A 26,225-nucleotide genomic window follows, 5' to 3' on the forward strand; every position below is an offset into this window, starting at 1 on the left:
ACAGCAGTGTAAAAGGACAGGCCGGGTGTAGAATGGAGCAGTGTAAAAGGCCAGGCTGGGAGTAGAATGGAGCAGTGTAAAAGGACAGGCCGGGGGTAGAATGGAGCAGTGTAAAAGGACAGGCCGGGGGTAGAATGGAGCAGTGTAAAAGGCCAGGCCGGGAGCAGAGTGGAGCAGTGTAAAAGGCCAGGCTGGGAGTAGAATGGAGCAGTGTAAAAGGACAGGCCGGGGGTAGAATGGAGCAGTGTAAAAGGACAGGCCGGGGGTAGAATGGAGCAGTGTAAAAGGACAGGCCGGGAGCAGAATACAGCAGTGTAAAAGGCCAGGCCGGGAGCAGAGTGGAGCAGTGTATAAGGCCAGGCTGAGAGCAGAATGGAGCATTGTAAAATGACAGGCCGGGGGTAGAATGGAGCAGTGTAAAAGGCCAGGCCAGGAGCAGAAAGGAGCAGTGTAAAAGGACAGGCCGGGCGTAGAATGGAGCAGTGTAAAAGGCCTGGGTGGGAGTAAATTGGAGCAGTGTAAAAGGACAGGCCGGGGGTAGAATGGAGCAGTGTAAAAGGCCTGGGTGGGAGCAGAATGCAGCAGTGTAAAAGGCCAGGCCGGGAGCAGAATGCAGCAGTGTAAAAGACCAGGCTGGGAGCAGAATGGAGCAGTGTAAAAGGCCAGGGTGGGAGCAGAATGGAGCAGTGTAAAAGGACAGGCCGGGGGTAGAATGGAGCAGTGTAAAAGGCCTGGGTGGGAGCAGAATGCAGCAGTGTAAAAGGCCAGGCCGGGAGCAGAATGCAGCAGTGTAAAAGACCAGGCTGGGAGCAGAATGGAGCAGTGTAAAAGGCCAGGGTGGGAGCAGAATGGAGCAGTGTAAAGGGTGAGGTGAGGAGCAGAATGGACCAGAGTAAAAGGCCAGGGTGGGAGCAGAATGCAGCAGTGTAAATGGCCAGGCCGGGAGCAGAATGGAGCAGTGTAAAAGGCCAGGCCGGGAGCAGAATGGAGCAGTGTAAATGGCCAGGCCGGGAGCAGAATGGAGCAGTGTAAAAGGCCAGGCCAGGATCAGAGTGGAGCAGTGTATAAGGCCAGGCTTGGAGTAGAATGGAGCAGTGTGAAAGGACAGGCCGGGGGTAGAATGGAGCAGTGTAGAAGGCCAGGCTGGGAGCAGACTGGAGCAGTGTAAAAGGCCAGGCTGGTAGCAGAATGGAGCAGTGTAAAAGGACAGGCCGGGGGTAGAATGGAGCAGTGTAAAAGGCCAGGCCAGGATCAGAGTGGAGCAGTGTATAAGGCCAGGTTGGGAGTAGAATGGAGCAGTGTGAAAGGACAGGCCGGGGGTAGAATGGAGCAGTGTAAAAGGCCAGGCTGGGAGCAGACTGGAGCAGTGTAAAAGGACAGGCCGGGGGTAGAATGGAGCAGTGTAACAGGCCAGGCTGGGAGCAGAGTGGAGCAGTGTAAAATGACAGGCCGGGGGTAGAATGGAGCAGTGTAAAAGGCCAGGCCAGGAGCAGAAAGGAGCAGTGTAAAAGGACAGGCCGGGCGTAGAATGGAGCAGTGTAAAAGGCCAGGCCACGATCAGAATGGAGCAGTGTAAAAGGCCTGGGTGGGAGCAGAATACAGCAGTGTAAAAGGACAGGCCGGGTGTAGAATGGAGCAGTGTAAAAGGACAGGCCGGGTGTAGAATGGAGCAGTGTAAAAGGACAGGCCGGGGGTAGAATGGAGCAGTGTAAAAGGACAGGCCGGGGGTAGAATGGAGCAGTGTAAAAGGCCAGGCTGGGAGCAGAATGGAGCAGTGTAAAAGTCCAGGCTGGGAGTAGAATGGAGCAGTGTAAAAGGACAGGCCGGGGGTAGAATGGAGCAGTGTAAAAGGCCAGGCTGGGAGCAGAATGGAGCAGTGTAAAAGTCCAGGGTGGGAGCAGAATGCAGCAGTGTAAAAGGACAGGCCGGGGGTAGAATGGAGCAGTGTAAAAGGCCAGGCCGGGGGTAGAATGGAGCAGTGTAAAAGGACAGGCCGGGGGTAGAATGGAGCAGTGTAAAAGACCAGGCTGGGAGCAGAGTGGAGCAGTGTAAAAGACCAGGCTGGGAGCAGAATGGAGCAGTGTAAAAGGCCAGGGTGGGAGCAGAATGGAGCAGTGTAAAGGGTGAGGTGAGGAGCAGAATGGACCAGTGTAAAAGGCCAGGGTGGGAGCAGAATGCAGCAGTGTAAATGGGCAGGCCGGGAGCAGAATGGAGTAGTGTAAAAGGCCAGGCTGGGAGCAGAATGGAGCAGTGTAAAAGACCAGGCCGGGAGCAGAATGAAGCAGTGAAAAAGGCCAGGGTGGGAGCAGAATGGAGCAGTGTAAAGGGTGAGGTTAGGAGCAGAATGGAGCAGTGTAAAAGGCCAGGGTGGGAGCAGAATGCAGCAGTGTAAATGGCCAGGCCGGGAGCAGAATGGAGCAGTGTAAAAGGCCAGGCTGGGAGCAGAATGAATCAGTGTAACTGACAAGGGTGGGCGTAGATTGGAGCTGTGTAAAAGGTGAGGTGAGGAGCAGAGCGGAGCAGTGTAAATGGCCTGGCCAGGAGCAGAATGCAGCAGTGTAAATGGCCAGGCCGGGAGCAGAATGGAGCAGTGTAAAAGGCCAGGCCGGGAGCAGAATGGAGCAGTGTAAAAGGCCAGGCCGGGAGCAGAATGGAGCAGTGCAAAAGGCCAGGCTGGGAGCAGAATAGAGCAGTGTAAATGGCCAGGCCGGGAGCAGAATGGAGCAGTGTAAAAAGACAGGCCGGGAGCAGAATGTAGTAGTGTAAAAGGACATGCCGGGAACAGTGTAAAAGGCCAGGCTGGTAGCAGAATGGAGCAGTGTAAAAGGACAGGCCGGGGGTAGAATGGAGCAGTGTAAAAGGCCAGGCCAGGATCAGAGTGGAGCAGTGTATAAGGCCAGGCTGGGCGTAGAATGGAGCAGTGTAAAAGGACAGGCCGGGAGCAGTGTATAAGGCCAGGCTGGGAGTAGAATGGAGCAGTGTGAAAGGACAGGCCGGGGGTAGAATGGAGCAGTGTAAAAGGCCAGGCCGGGAGCAGAGTGGAGCAGTGTAAAAGGCCAGGCTGGGAGTAGAATGGAGCAGTGTAAAAGGACAGGCCGGGGGTAGAATGGAGCTGTGTAAAAGGCCAGGCTGGGAGTAGAATGGAGCAGTGTAAAAGGACAGGCCGGGAGTAGAATGGAGCAGTGTAAAAGGCCTGGGTGGGAGCAGAATGCAGCAGTGTAAAAGGCCAGGCCGGGAGCAGAATGCAGCAGTGTAAAAGACCAGGCTGGGAGCAGAATGGAGCAGTGTAAAAGGCCAGGGTGGAAGCAGAATGGAGCAGTGTAAAGGGTGAGGTGAGGAGCAGAATGGACCAGTGTAAAAGGCCAGGGTGGGAGCAGAATGCAGCAGTGTAAAAGGCCAGGGTGGGAGCAGAATGCATCAGTGTAAATGGCCAGGCTGGGAGCAGAATGGAGCAGTGTAAAAGGCCAGGCCGGGAGCAGAATGCAGCAGTGTAAAAGACCAGGCTGGGAGCAGAATGGAGCAGTGAAAAAGGCCAGGGTGGGAGCAGAATGGAGCAGTGTAAAGGGTGAGGTGAGGAGCAGAATGGAGCAGTGTAAAAGGCCAGGGTGGGAGCAGAATGCAGCAGTGTAAATGGCCAGGCCGGGAGCAGAATGGAGCAGTGTAAAAGGCCAGGCTGGGAGCAGAATGAATCAGTGTAAAAGTCCAGGCTGGGAGTAGAATGGAGCAGTGTAAAAGGACAGGCCGGGGGTAGAATGGAGCAGTGTAAAAGGCCAGGCTGGGAGCAGAGTGGAGCAGTGTAAAAGGCCAGGCTGGGAGCTGAATGGAGCATTGTAAAATGACAGGCCGGGGGTGGAATGGAGCAGTGTAAAAGGCCAGGCCAGGAGCAGAAAGGAGCAGTGTAAAAGGACAGGCCGGGCATAGAATGGAGCAGTGTAAAAGGCCAGGCCAGGATCAGAATGGAGCAGTGTAAAAGGCCTGGGTGGGAGCAGAATACAGCAGTGTAAAAGGCCAGGCCGGGCGTAGAATGGAGCTGTGTAAAAGGCCTGGGTGGGAGCAGAATACAGCAGTGTAAAAGGCCAGGCCGGGAGCAGAATGGAGCAGTGTAAAAGGACAGGCCGGGAGCAGAATAGAGCAGTGTAAATGGCCAGGCCGGGAGCAGATTGGAGCAGTGTAAAAAGACAGGCCGGGAGCAGAATGGAGTAGTGTAAAAGGACAGGCCGGGAGCAGTGTAGAAGGCCAGGCTGGTAGCAGAATGGAGCAGTGTAAAAGGACAGGCCGGGGGTAGAATGGAGCAGTGTAAAAGGCCAGGCCAGGATCAGAGTGGAGCAGTGTAAAAGGACAGGCCAGGATCAGAGTGGAGCAGTGTATAAGGCCAGGCTGGGAGTAGAATGGAGCAGTGTGAAAGGACAGGCCGGGGGTAGAATGGAGCAGTGTAAAAGGCCAGGCCAGGATCAGAGTGGAGCAGTGTGAAAGGACAGGCCGGGGGTAGAATGGAGCAGTGTAAAAGGCCAGGCTGGGAGCAGACTGGAGCAGTGTAAAAGGCCAGGCTGGGAGCTGAATGGAGCAGTGTAAAAGGCCAGGCCGGGGGTAGAATGGAGCAGTGTAAAAGGACAGGCCGGGGGTAGAATGGAGCAGTGTAAATGGCCAGGCCGGGAGTAGAATGGAGCAGTGTAAAAGGCCAGGCCGGGAGCTGAATGGAGCAGTGTAAAAGGCCAGGCCGGGGGTAGAATGGAGCAGTGTAAAAGGACAGGCCGGGGGTAGAATGGAGCAGTGTAAAAGGACAGGCCGGGGGTAGAATGGAGCAGTGTAAAAGGACAGGCCGGGGGTAGAATGGAGCAGTGTAAAAGGCCAGGCTGGGAGCTGAATGGAGCAGTGTAAAAGGCCAGGCCGGGGGTAGAATGGAGCAGTATAAAGGCCAGGCCAGGAGCAGAAAGGAGCAGTGTAAAAGGACAGGCCGGGCGTAGAATGGAGCTGTGTAAAAGGCCAGGCTGGGAGTAGAATGGAGTAGTGTAATAGGACAGGCCGGGAGTAGAATGGAGCAGTGTAAAAGGCCTGGGTGGGAGCAGAATGCAGCAGTGTAAATGGCCAGGCCGGGAGCAGAATGCAGCAGTGTAAAAGACCAGGCTGGGAGCAGAATGGAGCAGTGTAAAAGGCCAGGGTGGGAGCAGAATGGAGCAGTGTAAAGGGTGAGGTGAGGAGCAGAATGGACCAGTGTAAAAGGCCAGGGTGGGAGCAGAATGCAGCAGTGTAAATGGCCAGGCCGGGAACAGAATGGAGCAGTGTAAAAGGCCAGGCCGGGAGCAGTATGCAGCAGTGTAAAAGACCAGGCTGGGAGCAGAATGGAGCAGTGAAAAAGGCCAGGGTGGGAGCAGAATGGAGCAGTGTAAAGGGTGAGGTGAGGAGCAGAATGGAGCAGTGTAAAAGGCCAGGGTGGGAGCAGACTGCAGCAGTGTAAATGGCCAGGCCGGGAGCAGAATGGAGCAGTGTAAAAGGCCAGGCTGGGAGCAGAGTGAATCAGTGTAACTGACGAGGGTGGGCGTAGATTGGAGCTGTGTAAAAGGTGAGGTGAGGAGCAGAACGGAGCAGTGTAAATGGCCTGGCCAGGAGCAGAATGGAGCAGTGTAAAAGGCCAGGCCGGGAGCAGAATGGGGCAGTGTAAAAGGCCAGGGTGGGAGCAGAATGGGGCAGTGTAAAAGGCCAGGGTGGGAGCAGTGTAAGAGGCCTGGGTGGGAGCAGAATGGGGCAGTGTAAAAGGCCAGGGTGGGAGCAGTGTAAGAGGCCTGGGTGGGAGCAGAATGGGGCAGTGTAAAAGGCCAGGCCCCATGCAGAATGGTGCAGTGTAAAAGGCCAGGCCGGGAGCAGAATGGGGCAGTGTAAAAGGCCAGGGTGGGAGCAGAATGGGGCAGTGTAAAAGGCCAGGGTGGGAGCAGTGTAAGAGGCCTGGGTGGGAGCAGAATGGGGCAGTGTAAAAGGCCAGGGTGGGAGCAGTGTAAGAGGCCTGGGTGGGAGCAGAATGGGGCAGTGTAAAAGGCCAGGGTGGGAGCAGTATAAGAGGCCTGGGTGGGAGCAGAATGGGGCAGTGTAAAAGGCCAGGCCCCATGCAGAATGGTGCAGTGTAAAAGGCCAGGGTGGGAGCAGAATGGGGCAGTATAAAAGGCCAGAGTGGGAGCAGAATGGGGCAGTGTAAAAGGCCAGGGTGGGAGCAGTGTAAGAGGCCTGGGTGGGAGAAGAATGGGGCAGTGTAAAATGCCAGGGTGGGAGCAGAATGGGGCAGTGTAAAAGGCCAGGGTGGGAGCAGTGTAAGAGGCCTGGGTGGGAGAAGAATGGGGCAGTGTAAAAGGCAAGGGTGGGAGCAGAATGGGGCAGTGTAAAAGGCCAGGGTGGGAGCAGAATGGGGCAGTGTAAAAGGCCAGGGTGGGAACAGTGTAAGAGGCCTGGGTGGGAGCAGAATGGGGCAGTGTAAAAGGCCAGGGTGGGAGCAGTGTAAGAGGCCTGGGTGGGAGCAGAATGGGGCAGTGTAAAAGGCCAGGTTGGGAGCAGTGTGAGAGGCCTGGGTGGGAGCAGAATGGGGCAGTGTAAAAGGCCAGGCCCCATGCAGAATGGTGCAGTGTAAATGCCAGGCCGGGAGTAGAATGGAGCAGTGTAAATGGCCAGGCTGGGAGCATAACAGAGCAGTGTAAAAGACTGATGCACTATCAATTACTACAAAGACGAGAGTAGTGAATAATCGAGGCTTTATTGAGCAAAGATGCTGTGCCTCCTGTAGCTGCCACCAGAATGGCTGCAGCACCGGCGAGCACACACATTTATACGCCGCCTACTGGGCGGAGCCAGCAGGCAGGGATTTACCCATGTACCTCTAGTACAGGGGTCTTACCGTACTACATCTAATATACATCTAATACAGTTAGTGGTGACTACCACAAAGACCAGGCCGGGAGCAGAACGGAGCAGTGTAAAAGGCCAGTGTGGGAGTAGAATGGGGCAGTGTAAATGCCAGGCCGGGAGCAGAATGGAGCAGTGTAAAAGGCTGGGCTGGAAGCAGAATGAAACAGCGTGAAAGGCCAGGGTGGGAGCAGATTGGAGCAGTGTAAAAGGCCAGGGTGGAAGCAGTGTAAAAGGACAGGCCGGGAGTAGAACGGAGCTGCGTAAAAGGCCGGGCTGGGAGCAGAACAGAGCAGTGTAAAAGGCCAGGCTGGGAGCAGAACAGAGCAGTGTAAAAGGCCAGGCTGGGAGCAGAATGGAGCAGTGTAAAAGGCCAGGGTGGTATCACGGTGGCGCAGTGGGTTAGCCCTGCTGCCTCACGGCACCGAGGTCCCAGGTTTGATCCCGGCTCTGGGTCACTGTCCGTGTGGAATTTGCATTCTCCCCGTGTCTGCGTTTGTTTCGCCCCCACAACCCAAAGATGTGCAGGGTTGGTGGGTTGGCCACGCTAAATTGCCCCTTAATTGGAACAAATTAATTGGGTGCTCTAAATTTATTTGAAAAAAGGGCAGGCCGGGTGTATAAAGGACCAGGGTGGGAGCAGAATGGAGCAGTGTAAAAGGCCAGGGTGATGCAACCATCAATTCACACGAGACGATTCGTAGAAGTGAACAGTGGTTTTAATAAGCTAGGCCTGTGCCTGCCTGCGACTGCTCTGTACTGAGTGCCGCCTACAGGCTGCAGGTTTATATACCACCCCCGAGGGGGAGGAGTCACAGGCGGAGCCCACCAGGACATCAACATAATACGATACAATACAGTGGTGAATTTCAGTAGCAATACCTTCACCACATTCACCCCCTGTTAAAAAAATTGAAGTCCTGCAGGGGTGAAGTGGGCTCACATATCGAGTCTGTCCGGAGCCTTGATCGTTCTCTGTGACCGCCTCAGCTCCAGCTTCACTGCGGGCACGGGTGTTTGGGTTGTCGCTGCGGGCATGGGTGTTGGGCTCGTTGACTTCGGGAGCGTGTCGTCTGGAGCTTCATCGCAGTGTGTCGGCAATGGGCGAAGAGGGATGTAGGCCGTGTAGGGGCGGGGGCAGTGTTCAGGATCCCCAGGGGGGCAGCTGGTAACCCGCCGTGAGGGATTCGGTTGGTGGTGATAGGCGGTGTGGGGGAGTGGCATAGGTGATGGTCACTGGGGAACCGGCGGGTGCCAGATCCCGGAGGGAGACTGTATCTTGTCGTCCATCGCGGTGCGCCACGTAGGCATACTGAGGATTGGCATGTAGGAGCTGGACCCTCTCGACCGCGACCAAGGGGTTGGACTTATGGCTCCTCACGTGCTTTCGGAGGAGGACAGGCCCCGGTCTTGTCAGCCAGGATGGAAGCGAGACCCCGGAGGTGGACGTCCTGGGGAAGGCAAATAGGTGGGCGTGGGGGGTCTCGTTCGTGGCTGTGCAGAGGAGCGACCGAATGGAGTGGAGCGCGTCGGGCAGGACCTCCTGCCAGCGGGAAACCGGGAGACTTCTAGACTGTAGGGCCAGAAGGACGGCCTTCCATACCGTCGCGTTCTCCCTCTCCACCTGTCCGTTTCCCCTGGGGTTGTAGCTGGTAGTCCTGCTCAAGGCAATGCCCTTACTGAGCAGGTACTGACGCAGCTCATAACTCATAAATGAGGAGCCCCGGTCACTGTGGACGTAAGTGGGGAAACCGAACAAGGTGAAGATGTGAAGATGCTGTGCAGGGACCTAATGACAGTGGCCGCCGTCATGTACCAGCCTCCCCGAACAGGCGCCGGAATGTGGCTACTAGGGGCTTTTCACAGTAACTTCATTGAAGCCTACTCGTGACAATAAGCGATTTTCATTCATTTTCATTCATTCATGTCGGGACAGGAGACGGCAAAGGGGAAATGGGAGTACTCGTCAACGACGTTGAGAAAGTACACGTTGTGGTCAGTGGAGGGGAGGGGCCCTTTTAAATCGACGCTGAGGCGCTCAAAGGGGCGGGAGGCCTTCACCAGGTGGCCGTTGTCTGGCCGACAGAAGTGCGGCTTGCACTCCGCGCAGACTTGGCAGTCCCTGGTCATGGCACTGACCTCCGCGGTGGAATAGGGCAGGTTGCGGGCTTTGATGAAATGGAGAAGCCGGGTGACCCCCGGGTGACAGAGGTCATTATGGATGGCCCGAAGTCGGTCACCTTGCACGCTGTCGCATGTGCCGTGGGACAGGGCATCTGGGGGCTAATTGAGCTTCCCAGGACGATACACAATATCGTAATTATAGGTGGAGAGTTTGATTCTCCACCTCAAGATCTTATCATTCTTGATCTTGCCCCGCTGTGTGTTGTTGAACATAAAGGCTACCTACCGTTGGTCGTTGACGAGGGTGAACCTCCTACCGGCTAGGTAGTGCCTCCAATGCTGCACAGCTTCCACAATGGCTTGAGCGTCCTTCTCGACAGAGGAGTGTCGAACCTCGGAGGCGTTGAGGGTGCGAGAAAAGAAGGCCACGGGCCTGCCTGGTTAAGGGTAGCGGCCAGGGCGACATCTGACACATCGCTCTCCACCTGGAAGGGGATGGACTCATCCACCACGTGCATCACAGCCTTGGTAATGTCTGCCTTGATGCGGCTGAAGGCCAAGTGGGCCTCAGTCGTCAGGGGCAAGATGGTGGCTTTGATAAGTGGGCGGGCTTTGTCTGCATAGTTGGGGACCCACTGGGCATAATACGAGAAGAACCCCAGGCATCTTTTCAGGGCTTTGGGGCAGTGGGGAAGGGGGAGTTGCAGGAGGGGGCGCATGCGGTCGGGGTCGGGCCCTAGGACTCCGTTTTCCACAACATAGCCAAGGATGTCTCGTTGGGTTGTGCGGAAAACGCTGATAGAACATAGAACATAGAACATAGAACAATACAGCGCAGTACAGGCCCTTCGGCCCACGATGTTGCACCGAAACAAAAGCCATCTAACCTACACTATGCCATTATCATCCATATGTTTATCCAATAAACTTTTAAATGCCCTCAATGTTGGCGAGTTCACTACTGTAGCAGGTAGGGCATTCCACGGCCTCACTACTCTTTGCGTAAAGAACCTACCTCTGACCTCTGTCCTATATCTATTACCCCTCAGTTTAAAGTTATGTCCCCTCGTGCCAGCCATATCCATCCGCGGGAGAAGGCTCTCACTGTCCACCCTATCCAACCCCCTGATCATTTTGTATGCCTCTATTAAGTCTCCTCTTAACCTTCTTTTCTCCAACGAAAACAACCTCAAGTCCGTCAGCCTTTCCTCATAAGATTTTCCCTCCATACCAGGCAACATCCTGGTAAATCTCCTCTGCACCCGCTCCAAAGCCTCCACGTCCTTCCTATAATGCGGTGACCAGAACTGTACGCAATACTCCAAATGCGGCCGGACCAGAGTTCTGTACAGCTGCAGCATGACCTCCCGACTCCGGAACTCAATCCCTCTACCAATAAAGGCCAACACTCCATAGGCCTTCTTCACAACCCTATCAACCTGGGTGGCAACTTTCAGGGATCTATGTACATGGACACCTAGATCCCTCTGCTCATCCACACTTTCAAGAACTTTACCATTAGCCAAATATTCCGCATTCCTGTTATTCCTTCCAAAGTGAATCACCTCACACTTCTCTACATTAAACTCCATTTGCCACCTCTCAGCCCAGCTCTGCAGCTTATCTATATCCCTCTGTAACCTGCTACATCCTTCCACACTATCGACAACACCACCGACTTTAGTATCGTCTGCAAATTTACTCACCCACCCTTCTGCGCCTTCCTCTAGGTCATTGATAAAAATGACAAACAGCAACGGCCCCAGAACAGATCCTTGTGGTACTCCACTTGTGACTGTGCTCCATTCTGAATATTTCCCATCAACCACCACCCTCTGTCTTCTTTCAGCTAGCCAATTTCTGATCCACATCTCTAAATCACCCTCAATCCCCAGCCTCCGTATTTTTTGCAATAGCCTACCGTGGGGAACCTTATCAAACGCTTTGCTGAAATCCATATACACCACATCAACTGCTCTACCCTCGTCTACCTGTTCAGTCACCTTCTAAAAGAACTCAATAAGGTTTGTGAGGCATGACCTACCCTTCACAAAGCCATGCTGACTATCCCTGATCATATTATTCCTATCTAGATGATTATAAATCTTGTCCCTTATAATCCCCTCCAAGACTTTACCCACTACAGACGTGAGGCTCACCGGTCTATAGTTGCCGGGGTTGTCTCTGCTCCCCTTTTTGAACAAAGGGACCACATTTGCTGTCCTCCAGTCCTCTGGCACTATTCCTGTAGCCAATGATGACATAAAAATCAAAGCCAAAGGTCCAGCAATCTCTTCCCTGGCCTCCCATAGAATCCTAGGATAAATCCCATCAGGTCCCGGGGACTTATCTATTTTCAGCCTGTCCAGAATTGCCAACACCTCTTCCCTACGTACCTCAATGCCATCTATTCTATTAGCCTGGGGCCTGGGGGGGGGTATGCAGACTTCAGATCTACCGTGAAGAAAACCCGGTAGTGTGCAATCTGATTAACCATGTCCGCTTTGCGGGGAACGGGGTACACATCGAGTTGCGTGTACCTATTTATGGTCTGGCTGTAGTCTACAACCATCCGGTTCTTTTCCCCGTCGTGGCGACCACCACTTGGGCTCTCCAGGGGCTATTACTGGCCTCGATGATCCCCTCCCTCAAGAGCCGCTGGACCTCCGACTTGATAAAAGTCCTGTCCTGGGCACTGTACCGTCTGCTCCTGGTGGCGACAGGTTTACAGTCAGAGGTGAGGTTCACGAAGAGCGAGGGAGGGGCGACCTTAAGGGTCGCGAGGCTACATACGGTGAGAGGGGGTAGGGGCTGCCGAACTTTTGGGTCAGACTTCTGAGGTTGCACTGGAAATCCAGTCCTAACAGGAGAGGAGCGCAGAGATGGGGAACGACATAGAGTTTAAAATTGGCGTACTCGGCGCCCTTATCGCGAGGTTTGCGACACAGTACCCCCGGATCTGCACTGAATGTGATCGGGATGCAAGGGAGATTGATTGGGACGTGGGGGAGATCTGGAGGGAACAGCGCCTTACTGTGTCCGGATGGATAAAGCTCTCCGTGCTCCCGGTGTCAAACAGACAGGGCGTTTCGTGCCCATTGACCCGGAGGGTCATCATGGAGTTCTTGAGGTGCTTGGGCTGTGACTGGTCGAGAGTGACTGTGCCGAGCTGCGGGTAGCCGGCGTGGTCGGTGATAGCGAGGTGGTCCCAAGCTGGCGGCCCACGTCGGTAGCACGTGTCGGGCGGCATTGTAGATGGCGGCCAAGATGGCAGCCCCCATGAGTCACACGTGTCGGGCGGATTTAAAGATGGCGGCCCCCACGGATGGCACGAGGCGGATGACGCATCAGAAGGGGGCGGTACCGGCAGGCACGCAGCCACGCTTCGGGGTCTGCGGGCCTGTGAGTCTGTGAGTCGGGCCTGCGATTTTGGAACTTTGGGTCGGGCCAAGCAGACTTTTGCAAAATGTCCTTTCTTGCCGCAGTCGCTGCAGGTCGCGTTGCGAGCTGGGCAACGCTGCCTGGGGTGCTGGTTCTGACCGCAGAAATAGCAAGTCGGCCCCCCGGGTTGGGCGGGCAGCCGCACGGCACAGGCCTGGGACACCCTTGGGTCGGGTGATGGCCGCACCTCCGGCGCCCACGAGGAGCTTGCGTGGTCGGAGGGGAAAGCATTTAGGCTCTGGAAGGCGACCTCTAATGAGGTGGATAGTTTTACCGTCTCTTCTCGGTCGAGGGCGCCCTTTTCGAGCAGGCGCTGTCTGATATAGTTGGACCGGACTCCAGCCACATAGGTGACCCGGATGGCGAGTTCCATGTACTGCGAGGCCGTGACGTCCTTGTAGAGCGAGTACCCTCAGGTCACGTAGATATTGCTCCAGCGATTCCCCGGGTCGTTGACGACGTGTGGCGAGGAGATGCCGCGCGAACACTTCGTTCACCGGCCTCACGTAACGTCTTTTCAGGTCGCGACCGCGTCTGCGTACGTGGTCGCGTCTTCGATTAGTGATTCTGTGGCTCACCCGGGTGTGGAGGAGACTCAACTTGTGTGCCTCGGTGATGGCGGGCGAGGAGGAGGTGGCGAGGTAGGCCTCAAAGCAGCGGAGCCAGTGTGAAAAGATTCCTTTGACTTCAGCTGCCTGTGGGTCGGGTTCCAGTCGATCAGGTTTGAGGGTTTCTTCCATTGCGATATGTTAGCTGATTAAATTGATGCGACCATCAATTCACACGAGACGATTAGTAGAAGTGAACAGTGGTTTTAATAAGCTAGATCTGTGCCTGCCTGTGACTGCTCTGTACTGAGTGCCGCCTACAGGCTGCAGGTTTATGTACAACTCCCGAGGGGGCAGAGCCACAGGAGGAGCCCACAAGGGCATCAACATAATACAATACAATACAGTGGTGAATTGCAGTAGCAATACGTTCACCACACAGGATAGGAGCAGAATGGAGCAGTGTAAAAGGCCTAACGGGGAGCAGAATGGAGCAGTGTAAAAGGCCAGGGTGGGAGCAGAATGCAGCAGTGTAAAATGGGAGAGGGAAGGAAGGATTGGGAGGAGGGACGAAAATTGGGGTGGTGTTGAGCTGACGGATACTCAAAGGCAGCATGGGTGGCAACATTGGCGTCATCATAATGGGTCTCCACACCAGTGTCAGGTCTCTTCACTGGCAACATCAACCAGGGCCTCAGTGAGTATCTCTTTTCCCATAAGACTCAACATGTCATCATGGGGTGGTCCTCGAAGATCTTGAGGATCGCCGTCTACCCCAGGATGTACGTGTCAAGCACATTCACTGGGGCACACATGTACATGATACAGAGTGGTGGTCACACACAATCTGAACATTCAGGTAGTGGAACCCCTTCCTGTTAATAAAGGGCACTCTCTGATGCTCGGTGTATGCAGAACGACATGCGTTCCATTTGTTGCCCCTGGACCTGGGGCATCCCGGAAATGGCAGCAAATCCTGCAGCCGGGCATCTTGGTGGGCCTGGTGCAGCTTAAAGGTGGTAAAGCCTGATTCCCTGGCATACCCTGGATACCCTGACCTCCCGGATGCACCTGTGGGCTGTAAATTGTGAAATGCCGTAGAGGTTCCCACTTGGACCCTGGAATGAACCGGTGGCATAAAGGTTGATGGCTGCAGTGACCTTCATGCCCCCCAGGAGCCGGTGTCCTCCTCCTCCACGGGGTGCCAGGTTCGCGAAGATGTGGCACAGGTGCTGCACTGTCTCTCTCCTAAGACGGAGCCTTCTGCGGCACACGCTGTCCATCATCTCATTGAAAGACCAACGACACCTGTACACCTTGGCCTGTTGCTGACCTCCCCCTCCGGGTTCCTCCTCAGCTTGATGGGTGGCCGGGTCTTCAGGGTGTATGACGGATTCCTGCACATGGGGGCTGCTTCCAGCCCGTGTCATCGCTGCTGCCTACTCTGGCATCTGGCCACCTGGGCTGCCACCAGCAATGCAAGGGCAGCCGATACGGGACAAACACCAGCAACCATTTTGACATCTGTAAGGAATTGGAGAAGGTGATAGACCGACAATCAGTTAGGGTTTCCACCCCGGAACCCTCAAATCCCACAAGCCTCCCCTATCTAATGTGTCTCACCTTCTGTCAGTGTGCCATCCAGTGAGCGAGTTGTGCTGGCAAATCTTGCTCTGTACTCTCACCCCGTCAGGAACCCCTAAACTCCAGACCCCAGACCTCTGCCAGGAATATTAGAGAGACCCTGTTCAGAAGCCCTCCCCTGTACCATACACTCACCCGTCGGCCGCAAGAGGATGTCCAGTGTTGAAGCCCTGCTCTTGAGTTTGATTGTAGGCAGCTGCCTCTATGGTGCTGATGCTTAAAGAGTTTAGACACACTGTTCAGGCTTCAAAGGTTGCTTGAAATTCAATACAATAACCATCCTCTGAGACATGGCACCTGTACCTGTGAGGAGGCACTTGAGAGTTGAGAATACTTTGTTTATTAAATGATCAACTACGTAACATTCCACATGTCACACTAACCATTAAACAACAAGGAAATGTCTCCGTTCCACATCGGACCAATACAAAGCTGTATCAGCTCATTTTCACAGAAAAACCCCACATGGTATAACTCCTCGCAGGTTCCACACCAGAAATGGAGGATGCGTGAGAATGTGTTATCATGGTCAGAACTTTGTCGTAGCAATGATCTGTCCATCAATGTGTTACGTGTTCCACATATCAGTGCCATTCTCTGTCCAGGAGCTGCAGCTGTGCAGGTCACCCCGCACGGCCCAATCTCACCGGAATAAAAGCCTGGCATCCACATATTCCACTGGTGCTCAAGATGCAGTTGAACATCCTTGACTTCCAGTGTGTTTAACCCACAGTGATGTGCCAGTTACATGCAGCACTCACCACACCAGCGACAAATGAATCAGCAATCTGTGAAAGCATTTCATCGATGGCATCATCAGGTGGCCCATTTGGATCAAAGTTGCGCACTAGGTCCCACAGCATCTTCTTGGCTCAAACACGATGGCCTTTGTGGTAGTAGAGGTATTACGGTACCTGATAGGCTGGAGCACCATCATCGAGGAAGCGGAAGACTTCGATGCAGCAATAGAGCTGCTAAAAGGACATTAAATCAGGTCTATGCCCGGCACCTGCTAGCAATGAGGCGACAAACCCCTGGGGAATCGCTGGAAGAATTCTACCATGCACTCCTGGTGTTGGGGAGAAACTGCAGCTGCCCGCAAGTTTCGGCGAGCGAACACACTGAACTCTTGGTCCGGGGCGCTTTCGTGGCAGGTATGCTATCCTCACAAATCCGCCAGCGACCGCGAGAAAAAGACACTCTAGGTCTCAAGGAGGCACTGGCCCTTGCAGGCTCCCAGGACGTGGCCTCCAGAAATGCCCGCGCTTACGTTCCCGACAGCGCGGCAGCCCCCTAGGCAGTGTGGAACCCCTCCGCAGCTGACCCCGAAACATCCCCCATCCCCCCACAAGCCGGCACTGCAAGGCAGCCTGGCAACCCAGGGGGGCCCCCCTGCTACTTTTTCGGGCAGGCCAAGCACCCCCGCCAGCGCTGCCCGGCCCGCGCATCCACCTGCAAGAGATGCGGCAAAAAGGGCCATTTTGTGGGGGTATGTCAGGCCTGTGCGGTTGTCGCGGTCTCCAGCAGCGAATGCGGACTGCCACCACAAACCTCTCCATGGTCCCCATGCAGCCAGCGGTCGCTGCCATCTTCCTACTCCAGGGCCACGTGCGGACCCTGGGCACCGCCATCTTGTTCGGCGGACGCCACCTTAGAGGGATGGGCGCCGCCATTTTGTGCACCCCCAGCCATGGGTGACCGATGGGAACCACCATCTTGGATGAACCCCCAGGACCCCAGCTCGGCTGACCACACACTGCCCGAAGAGAACAATCAACTGCTGCGATTAGCCTTGGTGACTCTGGATCAGTCCCGGCCTCGAACACTCTCAACTGCTACAACGACTGTATTCATCAACGGGCACAAGACGTCCTGCCTAATGGACTCTGGGAGCACGTAGAGCTTCATACACCCCGACACGGTAAGGCGCTGTTCTCTCTTCATCCACCCCATTAATCAAAAAATCTCCCTGGCCTCCGGTTCACACTCAGTGGAGATAAAGGGGTTTTGTGTCGCAAACCTCACAGTCCAGGGAGGAGTTCAAAAATTTCCGTCTCTACGTCCTTCCCCACCACCGCGTGGCCACACTCCTAGGTTTAGACTTCCAGTGTAACCTCCAAATCCTAACCTTCAAATTCGGCGGCCCTATACCCCCCCTTACTGTCTGCGGCCTCGCGACCCTTAAGGTCGACCCGCCTCCCTGTTTGCGAACCTCACCCCGGATTGCAAACCCATCGCCACCAGGAGCAGATGGTACAGTGCCCAGGACCGGATCTTTATTAGGTCAGAGGTCCAAAGGCTACTGAGGGAATGAGTCATTGAAGCCAGTAACAGCCCCTGGAGAGCTCAAGTAGTGGTGGTCAACAGGTCTACGCAGCTGGACGCGTACCCTCTCCCCCGCATATCCGACCTGGTAAACAGGATCGTGCATTACAAGGTCTTCTCCATGGTGGACCTTAGGTCTGCCTACCACCAGCTCCCCATCCGCACTAGTGACCGCAAATACACTGCCTTCGAGGCAGATGGGCGGCTCTACCACTTCTTAAGGGTTCCCTTCGGTGTCACCAACGGGGTCTCGGTCTTCCAGCGCGAGATGGACCGAATGGTTGACCAGTACGGTTTACGGGCAACATTCCCGTATGTCGATAATGTCACCATCTGCGGCCACGACCAGCAGGACCATGACACCAACCTCCGAAAATTCCTCCAGACCGCAAAAATCCTTAACCTTACATACAACAAGGATAAATGCGTGCTTAGCACTGACCATCTAGCCATCCTTGGCTACGTAGTGCGAAATGGAGTTTTAGGCCCCGACCCTGAACGCATGTGCCCCCTTATGGAGTTCCCCCTCCCTCAGTGCTCCAAGGCCCTGAAGCACTGCCTAGGGCTTTTCAGTTACTAAGCCAAGTGGGTCCCCAACTATGCGGACAAGGCCCGTCCCCTGATCCAATCCACAGTTTTTCCCCTGTCGATAGAGGCCCACCAGGCCTTCAGCCACATCAAAGCAGGCATTGCAAAGGCCACAATGCATGCCATCGATGAGTCCCTCCCCTTCCAGTTCGAGAGTGACGTGTCTGACGTAGCTCTGGCGGCCACCCTCAACCAAGCGGGCAAACCCGTGGCCTTCTTCTCACGCACCCTCTATGCTTCCGAAATCCGCCACTCCTCAGTCGAAAAGGAGGCCCAGGCCATAGTAGAAGCTGTGTGACATTGGAGGCATTACCTGCTGGCAGGAGATTCACTCTCCTCACGGATCAACGGTCAGTTGTCTTCATGTTCGATAATGCACGGCGGGGCAAGATAAAAAACGACAAGATTTTGCGGTGGAGGATCGAACTCTCTACCTACAACTACGAGGTCTTGTATTGTCCCGGGAAGCTAAATGAGCCTCCTGACGCCCTGTCCCGCGGCACAGGTGCCACCGCACAAGTGGACCGCCTCCGAGCCCTCCACGAGGCCTTCTGCCACCCGGGGTTCACTCGCTTTTTCCATTTTGCCAAAACCCGCAACCTGCCCTACTCCATCAGGGAGGTCAGGACAGCCACCAGGGACTGCCAAATCTTAGCAGAGTGCAAACCGCACTTCTACCGGCCAGAGAAAGTGCACCTGATAAAGGATTCCTGTCCCTTTGAATGCCTCAGCATGGGCTTCAAAGGCCCCCTCCCCTCCACCAACCGCAACACGTACTTCCTGAACGTGATTGACGAGTACTCCCGGTTCCCATTCGCCATACTCTGCCCCGACATGACCGCAACCACCGGCGTCAAGACCCTCCATAGCATCTTTGCACTGTTCGGGATCCCCGCTTACATACATAGTGATAGGGGGTCCTCCTTTATGAGCGACGAACTGCATCACTTCCTGCTCAGCAAGGGCATCGCCTCGAGCAGGACGACCAGTTACAACCCCCGGGGTAACGGACAGATAGAGAGGGAGAACGGAACGGTCTGGAAGACCGTCCTACTGGCACTACGGTCCAGGAATCTCCCGGTCTCCCGCTGGCAGGAGGTTCTCCCGGATGCCCTCCAGTCCATCCAGTCACTGCTTTGTACCACCACCAACCAGACACCTCACGAACGTCTCCTTGTCTTGCCCAGGAAGTCCTCCTCTGGGACCTCACTCCTGACCTGGCTGGCAGCACCTGGACCCTTCCTGCTCCGAAAACACGTGCGGGCGCACAAGGAGGACCCGTTGGTCGAGAGGGTCCATCTTCTTCACGCTAACCCCCAGTATGCCTACGTGGCGTACCCCGGCGTCCGACAAGATACGGTCTCCCTACGAGACCTGGCGCCCGCCGGAGCCCCACGCACACTCCAGCCACCAGTCCCACCCTCCCCTCCACCAGGGCACCCTACAGGAGGATCGGTCCTTCCGCCGGCCCCGTCCAGGCCCCCCCACCCACCGACGCCCCCCGCAGGCGCTCCCTGTCTAGATCAACCATTTTCCTCACCAGAGCCGCTTAGGGGTGCCGAAGCCACCATGGAGATCGAAGCCATGCTCCCGGAGGCACAGACGCCCGTGCCTCCACCAGAGTCACCACCGAAGCTCCGACGATCACAGAGGACGACCAGGGCCCCCGATCGACTGATTGCTTCATTTTAAATTGTAAACTGTAAATTTAAATCATCAATTGTAAATAGCTATCAGAATTGTAAATAGTTACAAAACACTGTACGGAGGTATTACGGTACCTCCATAACTAATTCTACCACGTTGCCATGTTTGTAGTATCAGTCCACCACCCCCGCCGGACTCTTTTTTAACAGGGGGTGAATGTGGTAGTAGAGGTATTACGGTACCTGATAGGCTGGAGCACCATTGGTGGAAACTGTATGCTTTCTATTGGTTAAGATGTACGGTAACTCCGCCCCTGCTAGACGGGGTATAAGATCCCGTGCCATCCCAGCAGCCTTCATTCTGTCCCTGAGCTGCTGGGGGAAACATCTAGCTTATTAAAGCCTTCAGTTGGACTACAACCTCGCTGTAGTGGTCATTGATCGTGCATCAGCCTTCTGGTACCATACGTCCCCTGAGCCCAGTGTTCCAGGACCCAGGTATCTTAGAAAAAGTAGTTCTTCTTTCTGGCTACAGAAAAGGAAGGAAACAGCAACAGCAGCCTCCAGGCATCTGCAACCACCAGCAGGAGCAAGCAGCAAACACAACCTGCAGCTGTGGAGCGCTCTCACAACTAACAAGGCTAATTCCTTATTAGCAATAGCCTTCCGCTGTGAAGCTTGAGGCTGTTCACAGTCAAAGGAGGTGAAATTGAAGTTCAGCATTGAAGCTACTGCAGGGCTCTGTCCTGGACAGTATGGTCGCATAGTGGTTAGCACAATTGCTTCACAGCTCCAGGGTCCCAGGTTCGATTCCCGGCTTGGGTCACGATCGGTGCGGAGTCTGCATGTTCTCCCCGTGTGTGCGTGGGTTTCCTCCGGGTGCTCCGGTTTCCTCCCACAGTCCAAAGATGTGCAGGTTAGGTGGATTGGCCATGCTAAATTGTCCCTTAGTTTCCAAAAGTGCCCTTAGTGTTAGGTGGAGTTAATGGGTTATGGGGATAGGGTTGAGGTGTGGGCTTGGGTAGGGTGCTCTTTCCAAGAGCCGGTGCAGACTTGATGGGCCGAATGGCCTTCTGCTGCACTGTAAATTCTATGAAATCCATGAAATCTATGGAGAGTTTGGTAGAACTGACAGGCTGCAGCTGTGGCTGCCCTTGTTATGGGTCTCCACAATATTTAAAGATGGCTTGAAAGCCTCATAGACGAAAAGCCCCTCACCTACTGTTCCCCACCCCTCCCTCCCTGCTCAGTGGTGACCCCCGACCAGGTGACCCCCGACCTGGAACACACCAGCCCCTGACCAAGCCCAACCGTGAGGGGTCACCCCCAATGAGCACTGGGCCAGCAGCTCCGGGCCCTTGAGCTGCAAGCCTGAAAATGGGAATGGTTACTCACCTCCTCACTTCCCCTCAGCAGCCATTTTGCTAGCTTCATGTTTTTAAAAAGGAGCACTAAACCATGCCCACGTGACTTGGGAAGTCGGGTAATTTCTGGGAGACGGCTGCGTTCGATTTCAATCTCGGTAACGGGAGCGGGCCGGGTGAATTGCAAACTGGCTCGTTCCCGGCGCGAATCTCGATTTTGGCCTTTCCCACTATTTACCCAGCAGACCCAGATCTGCATGGTGGTTAAATCACGCCCTATATTTTAAAACTTAAATAAGGGCAATTATGAAGGCATGAAAGCTGAGCTGGCTAAAATGAAACGGTCAGTTAGGTTAAGGGATAGGTCAATAGAAATGCAATGGCAAATATTTAGGGAGATATTTAGGAAGATATTTTAGAATGCACAAAATAGATAATAATCTTTATTGTCACAAGTAGGCTTACATTAACACTGCAATTAAGTTACTGTGAAAATCACTTAGTCGCCACATTTCAGCGCCTGTTCGGGTACATTGAGGGAGAGTTCAGAATGTCCAATTCACCTAACAGCACGTCTTTCAGGACTTGTGGAAGGAAACCGGAGCACCCGGAGGAAACCCACGCAAACAAGGGGACAATGTTCAGACTCCGCACAGTCAGTGACCCAAGCCGAGAATCGAACCTTGGACCCTGGAGCTGTGAAGCAACAGTACTAACCACTGTGCTACCATGCTGCCCACAGATACATTCCAATGAGTAAGAAAATGTCCAAGGGACAAACCCAGTGTCCATGTTTAGTTAGAAGATTTAAAGATAGTATCAACCTGAAAGAAAAAGCGTATAATTGTGCAAAGACAGATGGCAGGTCAGAAGAGTGAACAGAATAGAAAAGGACAGCAAAGGACGACTAAAAGATTAATAAGGAGAGAAAAATTAGAGTATGAGAGAAAGATAGCCAGAAATATAAAAACTGATAGAGTTTTTAATAAATATTTTCACAAGAAGAGTTAATACCGTAAGCACTGGCCCTATAGAAAGTGGATCTGGGAAATTAATAATGGGAAACAAGGAGATGGCAGATTAACTGAACAGATATTTTACTTCAGTCTTCACTATAGAGGATACAAATAGCATCCCAGAAGCAGCTTTATAAGATGGAAGGGAGGGAGGAACTCAGGAAAATCATAATCACCAGAGAAGTGGTACTCAGTGAATTGTTGTAGCTGTGGACTGACAAGAGCCTGGGTCCTGATGGACTTACATACATAACATATGTAACATATGAATTAGGAGCAGGAGTCGGCCACTAGGCCCCTCGAGCCTTCTCCATCATTTAATAAGATCATGACTGATTTGATTGTAACCTCAACCGCACATTCCTGCTTACCCCAATAACCTTTTACCCCCTTATAAATCAAGAATCTACCGAGCACTGCTTTAAAAATATTCAAAGATTCTGCTTCCACTGCCTTTTAGGAAGAGAGTTCCAGAGATTCTCAACCATTTGAGAGAATTTGTATTTCTTCAACTTGGTCTTAAATGAGCGACTCCTTGGGGGGGGATTCTCCGATCCTGAGGCTAAGTGTTGACGCCGTCGTAAACGCCGTTGCGTTTCTCGACGGCGTCAACATGGCCTCAGGAGCAGTAATTCTGGCCCCTACAGGGGGCCAGTATGGCATTAGAGCGACCCACGCCGCTCCAGCTGCCGATCCCGGTGTCAGATGGGCACCATCTGTGCATATCTGTGCATGTGCAATGGGACCAGCATCAATGTGCGCTTGTGTAGTGGCTCCCTTCCCTGCGCCGGCCCTGACGCAACATGGAGCCGGCACGGAACAAAAGAGGCCCCCAGCCCGAGAGGCCGGCCCGCCGATCGGTAGGCACCAAACGCGGGTCAGGCCACAGCGGAGGCCCACCCCGGGGTCGGGCCCCCCCCCGCACCCCCCCCCCCACACACCCCTCCCCACCCCCACTCCACCCCTCCCACCAGGCTGCCCCCGGATGCATGCACGCCGAGGTCCCGCCGGGTAAGACCAGGTGTGAATGCCGCCGGCGGGCCTCGGATCTTTTGCGTGCCCGCTCAGCCCATCCCAGGTGGAGAATCGCCGGGGGAGGCCGCATAGAGTGGCCCCCGACCGGCGCCGCGCCAACCGCGCCGGCGTCAGTGGTGCCGATTCTCCGCTCTCTGGAGATTCGGCGGACCGGCGTCGGGGCGGCGTCGCACGATTCGCCCGGCCTGGGCTGAGAGAACCCCGCCCCTTGGGCGAAATTCTCCGTAAACAGCGCAATGTCCGCCGACTGGCGGCCAAAACGGCGCAAATCAGTCGGGCATCGCGACGCCCCAAAGGTGCGGAATGCCCCGCATCTTTGGGGGCCGAGCCCCAACCTTAAGGGGCTAGGTCGGCGCCAGACGAATTTCTGCCCCGCCAGCTGGCGGAAAAGGCCTTTGGTGCCCCTCCAGCTGGCGCGGAAATGACATCTCTGGGCGGCGCATGCGCGGGAGCGTTAGCGGCCGCTGACGGCATTCCTGCGCATGCGCTATGGAGAGAGTCTCTTCCGCCTCCGCCATGGTGGAGACCGTGGCGAAGGCGGAAGGGAAAGAGTGCCCCGCGGCACAGGCCCGCCCGCGGATCGGTGGGCCCCGATCGCGGGCCAGGCCACCGTGGGGGCACCCCCCGGGGCCAGATTGCCCCACGCCCCCCCCCAGGACCCCGGAGCCCGCCCGCGCCGCCTTGTCCCGCCGGTAAGGGAGGTGGTTTAATCTATGCCGGCGGGACAGGCATTTTAGCGGCGGGACTTCGGCCCATCCGGGCCGGTGAATCGCGCGGGGGGGGGGGCCCGCCAACCGGCGCGGCGCGATTCCCGCCCCTGCCGAATCTCCGGTGCCGGAGACTTCGGCAAACGGCGGAGGCGGGATTCACGCCAGCCCCCAGCGATTCTCCGACCCGGCGGGGGGTCGGAGAATCTCGCCCCTTATTTTTAATCAGTGACCCCAAATTCTAAATTCTCTGACCAGTGGAAACATCTCCATATCCATCCTGTCAATACCACTCGGGATCTTAAAGTCTTCTGAACTCTAGTGGAAACAAACCTAATCTCGCCAACCTTTCCTCACAAGACAGCCTGCCCATTCCTGGTGTCAGGCCAGCAAACCTTCTTTGAACTGCTTCTAACGCATTTACATCTTTCCTTAAATAAGGAGATCAATACTATACACGGTGCTCCAGATGTGGTCTCACCAATGCCCTGTACAACTGAAACATAACCTCCCTACATTTGCAATCAGTCCCTTCACACTAAATGATAACATTTTATTAGCTTTCCTAATTACTTGCTGTACCTGTGTACTAGCCTTTTGTGATTCATCGACCAGGACACCCAGATCCCTCTGTACCTCAGAGCTCTGCAATCTCTCACCATTTAGATAATAAGCTTTTTTTTTTCTTCTTCCTGCCCCTGGTAACAGTGTTGGAACCCCAACTGTTTCCAAGTTATATAAATGATTTGGATGAAAGGATTGCCAAATTTGCCGATGATACAAAAATAGGTACAAATGTAAGTTGCAAGGACCACATAAGGCTACAGAAAGATATATAGGTTAAGTGAGGGGCAAAGATCTGGCAAGTGGAGTATAATGTGGTGAAATTGTCCATTTTGGCAGGAAAAATAAAAAATTAACAATGTCAAAATGGTGAGGGATTGCAGAGCCCGGGGCGGGATTCTCCATCCCGTCAGACCCAGTTTTCTGGCGTGGCGCGCCCCCACCGGCAGCGGGATCCGCCAACCCAGCAGCCGGAAAATGGGGTCTCCCGTTGTGGCCTCCCCTACGCTGTCGGGAAATCCGCAGGCGTGCGTGTGCTGCCGGCGAAGCGGAGGATCCCACCGATGGGGAATCCCACCCCTGAGGTGCAGAAAGATCTGGGTATCCCAGTGCATGAATCACAAAAATATGCAGGTAGAGCATGTAATTAAGAAAGCTACTGAATGTTATCATTTATTCCTCAGGGAATTTAATAAGGGCGATTATGCTTCAGTTGTACAAGGCACCAGTGAGACCACGGGTAGGATACTCCGGTTCCCCAGCCGCACGTTTCTCGTCGGCCGCTGTTCGCTGGCAGCGGGATTCTCTCTCCCTGCTGCTTGTCAATGAGGTGTCCCATGGAAACCACTCCACGCTGCTGGGAAACCCGCGGGCGGGTGTATGCTGCCCGTGGGAAAAGTGAATTCCGATGGCCGGAGAACTCCGGCCTACATCTGGAGTATTGCATATAGAACTGGCCATCTTAGTTAAGGACAGATGTAAATGCACTGGGGGCAGTTCAGAGAAGGTTTACCAGACTAATACCTGGAATGGGCGGTTTGTTTTCTGAGGAAAGTTTTGACTGGCTAGGCTTGAGTCCGGAGTTTAGAAGAGTAAGAGACGACTTGATTGAAACATATAAGATGCTGAGGGGTCTTGACAGGGTGGAAGTGGAGAGGATGTTTCCTCTTGTGGGAGAATCTAAAACTAGGGGACACTGTATACAAATAGGGGGTTACCCATTTAAAATGAGGATGAGACAATTTTTTTTTTCACTCAGATGCTCGTGAACCTTTGGAACTCTCTTCCTGACAAGGTGGTGGAAGCTGAGGCTTTGAATATTTTTAAGGCAGAGTTGGATACATTCTTGGTAAGCAAGGGGGTGATAGGTTTCAGGGGTAGACGGAATGGAGATTTGAGGTTACTATCAGATTACCCCTCATCTTATTAAATAGCGCAACAGTCTCGAGGGGCTGAATGGCCTACACCTGTTCCTTGTTTATATGTTTGTATATCCTCGGAGAGCGGTTGAAGCAGTTAATATTTTTAAGGCAGAGATAGGTAGATTCTTGAATAATAAGGGAGCCAGAAGGTTATCGGGGGTAGGCAGAATGGGAAGTTCAGGCTGCACTCAGATCAACCATGATCTTATCGAATGATGGGACATGCTCGAGGGACCAAATGTCCTGCTCCTGTTCCTAATTCATATGTGGGGGAGAGATGATGGGGAGAAGAGTGGTGGGGCAGGCTGGTTATCCAGGTTACAGTATCAAACCACAATGAGAACAGATGGTCATAGACGTTAATGTGACAAACAACCATCGACAAACTGGATTCGGTTCCATGCAATGTTCAAAGACTTAATCTGAACAGTCAAGGTCAATAATTCATCGATATTATACCAACTGCACAACTCGCCTCAACAACTGTTCAATTCACCACATCCCTATCGTTCATTTCCCAACAGTATTTATTGAACAGATTCATCAATATTTAGATGCCTCGCCCGCTTAACACTGCTGCAAACCTCACGTCCATGTCTTTTAGCTTGCACATACTGCCAGCTATGAAAAATAATCACATCAGCCAAGCAGGTTGGACAACACTCACTGACACACTTCTCTTTCGCTTGCATGACAAGATGCAGCACAATGGGAGTCAGCTGGTGCTAACCGGCAGGGGAGAAGCACTCATGCATCTTTGCCATTATTGTCATGTCCATTCCTGTGGCTATATTATTCTCTTAAGTCTGAATAAAGATTGTAGACTTCCAGTTAACACAAATACTTTATTCAGTAGGTTTATCCTGTTTCCACAGCTTAACTAGATGTAATACAGTCAAGAGGTATGACCAGTGAAG

The sequence above is a fragment of the Scyliorhinus torazame genome, chromosome 6 (genome assembly GCF_047496885.1).
Source record: "Scyliorhinus torazame isolate Kashiwa2021f chromosome 6, sScyTor2.1, whole genome shotgun sequence".
In the NCBI taxonomy this organism is placed as follows: domain Eukaryota; kingdom Metazoa; phylum Chordata; class Chondrichthyes; order Carcharhiniformes; family Scyliorhinidae; genus Scyliorhinus; species Scyliorhinus torazame.